Genomic DNA, 2,979 nt, shown 5'->3' with positions numbered 1-2,979 from the left:
GAGTCACCTGGGAAGCCCCAAACATCAATTACTCACCATGAAACCATCCAGTACACTCAGACAAGCACAACACATATTAGGCCTTTTCCTGTTCTGGAGGCAACACATCCCTCACATCTCACTGTTTCTTTGCCCTGTTATACATGCAATCACATACAAGTTGGCGGCCTTCCAATGGGGCTAAGGCCAACAAATATGCTTTGGAAAGTGCCCTGGATGCATTCCAGCAAGTCTTCCCTTTATTCCCCACTGGCTCCATATGCCCTATCAAGTCATTGGTCACACAAGACTATGCCTCCTGGAGTCTCTGGACCAAACAGGAAGGAGTCTACCTGGTTTCCTTTGAGGTTTTGGACTAAGCACCTACCCCCAGCAGCAGGCCTGTATACTTCCTTTGAGCACCAGCTTTTGGCATCCTCTTGGGCTCTTTGAGGAACTGAGTTCATAAGCAGCCCCCATCTGTTACTACTTCAAACATAAGTTCCTGCAATGCCCAGGGTTAGAGATGCCTCTCAAGAGAAAGCTCAGCACGCACACACGATGCCTCCTTGATAACATGGAAATGGTAGCTTTAGGGCTAACCTTGATGTCAAAAGCCTTTCCAAAGGACAAGAGGATGTGGCTTCCCCCACGCTCAGCCCCTGGCTGGAGAGTAGCACCCCTTCTGCTGCTTCCTCCTCCTGTGGCCACTTGGGGAACCCCTGGGACTCACAGCAACAGATTTTATATCTTGGGCTCCAAAATCACTGCAGAACAGCAAGGGGAGGGGGTTAAATCACAAAAAACTGGAAGTGTTACTCATTCAGACGTGTCCAACTCTTTGTGACCCCATGGACTGTAGCCTGCCAGGCTCCTCGGTCCATGGGATTCTCCAGGCCAGAATACTGGAGTGGGGAGCCATTCCCTTCTCCAAGGGATTAACTTCTGAATCTGTGTTTGCACCAAGAGAAAATGCTGTAGGCTTACAATAACTTATAACCTGTAGTCATCCAGAACTTCCTTCCTGGCTAACTAGTCAGAGTAGGCTAACTGCTACAACAAATATTCTGAGTCTTATTAGCTTAACACAGTACGGTTTTACTTTCTGTTCTTACAAGACCCAGTGCACACTGGTGGGGCAGAGGATGGGGCTAGAGTCTCCTTATGTCATTCAAAGGCTCAGGAAGGGAAATTATATGAGAGAAGCTCTGATGTAACTGTGGACCTGCTCCACAGAAGAGAAAGAAACAAAACACAAAGACATAATCAATCGGGATACAGGAAAGTCTTCCAATTTCAGAAAACACCAAGTTTTTGGCATTTGAGATGGTCCTTATCTTACCTGCAAGCTCCAAACCATGTATCCCAAAGAGAGAAGACCACTCCCTGACACACTCTACACTCCCATTCATAGGAGACAAATAGTGGAATGGATGTCATAACTGTAGCTCAGATCCATGGTAAATTTCAAGGCTAATCAAATGAGTCCTTTATGCCCAAATATGGATAGACAAATGCTTACCAGATATTTGACAGAAGTGGAAGAGATCATGATGCGTAAACAGAACAATTTCTGGAGGAAAAAACAAATATACTACAGGAAATAGAAGAGAACATCACAAAAAAATCCAAATTCATATTGTCAGAACTGTAAAGATGATAGTGGGTTTATAAAATGGGAACAGAGTACTATAAAAGGGAGCTATTAGAGAATAAGAAAAAGTCTTGGGAAAAGTATTATGGCAAAATTAAACACTTTGTGGATGCCAAGTATTCAGCTCAAAGCAGCTCTGCCTCACCCTGGCTTTGATAGACAGTGGTCTCGCCCTGGCCACACCCTGGCTTGGATAGACAGTGGTCTCGCCCAGCTCACGGCTCCTGCACACGGCTCCCGCCCACCCACGTGACCTCTTCCTTAACCAATCACAAGCCCGGGTACTGACCCCGCCCAACAGACACCTCTAACAATCCATCCCAGAGACCCTGCCCAGCTACCAGCCATCTGGCCCGGAGCCCGCCTCCGGCCACCCACATTGTCCACCCTGGAAAGGTTCCGAGGAGGCCACTGGCCCCGGCCACCCCGCCCCCACCCCCGCCGATTCCTGCCCCGGAGACGCTTTGTCCCAGCCGCCATTCCCTGGGTCGGGGAGTGGCCCGCCATGCTGCCCACATTGCCCTCACAGGAGCGTCAGAACTACCGCCCCGAGTGCGAAGCCGCAATCAACAATCATGCCACCCTGGAGTTTCACGCCTCCTTCCAGTGCCTGGCCGTGGCCTTATACCTCGACCATGATGATGTGGGCTTGAAGCATTTCTCCCACTTCTTCCTGCTCCGCTCCCAGGAGCACAGCAGGACAGCCGAGAGCCTGATGTTCCTACAGATCCAGCGCGGGGGCCGCATCTGCTTCCTCAACATCGGAAAGCCTGAGACCCAACAGTGGAAGAGCGGACTCCAGGCCATGCAAGATAGCCTGCACTGGGAGAAGTACGTCAACCAGAGCCTGCTCAACCTGCACCAGCTGGCCACCGACAGCAGCGATGCCAACCTGTGCCACTTCCTGGGGACTGGCTACCTGGACCAGCAGGTCAGGTTCATCAAGGAGCTGGGGGACCATGTCAGCAACCTGAGCAACATGGGGTCCCCGGAAGGTGCCCTGGAAGAGGACTTCTTTGACAAGCTCACCCTGGGTGACGGCGACAAGAAGGACTGAGCCGGGACTGGACTTTCCCCCGAGTCCTAGGTGACTGCCCAAGGTCACCAGAAGAAGTTCACTTAAATTTTCCTTATTTCACTTTTGACAGTTCTTCCAATAAATTGCTTCATAAAGAAATAAAGGTCCCTTGTTGATTCATGCGTGCAAACCCTTAACCTTTCAAGTTTTAAAACAGGTATCCAGGAGTCTCTTGAGCTACCAATGCCCTGTCCACAGGCAGCTCAAGATTTGCACAGAGGGAGGGAAGAAGGGGACCCATAGGATCCTGAACAATACAAAATGTACC

General features: G+C 50.1%; 1 pseudogene; it reads left to right on the top strand.

Moving 5' to 3' along the window:
- Positions 1 to 2,138: 2,138 nt before the first annotated feature.
- LOC113888017 lies at positions 2,139 to 2,690 on the top strand (annotated as a pseudogene).
- The last annotated feature ends 289 nt before the right edge of the window (positions 2,691 to 2,979 follow it).

The sequence above is a fragment of the Bos indicus x Bos taurus genome, chromosome X, assembly GCF_003369695.1.
Source record: "Bos indicus x Bos taurus breed Angus x Brahman F1 hybrid chromosome X, Bos_hybrid_MaternalHap_v2.0, whole genome shotgun sequence".
NCBI lineage: Eukaryota > Metazoa > Chordata > Mammalia > Artiodactyla > Bovidae > Bos > Bos indicus x Bos taurus.
The sequence above is the reverse complement of the archived record's forward strand: the minus strand, read 5'-3'. Positions and strand labels throughout refer to the sequence as shown.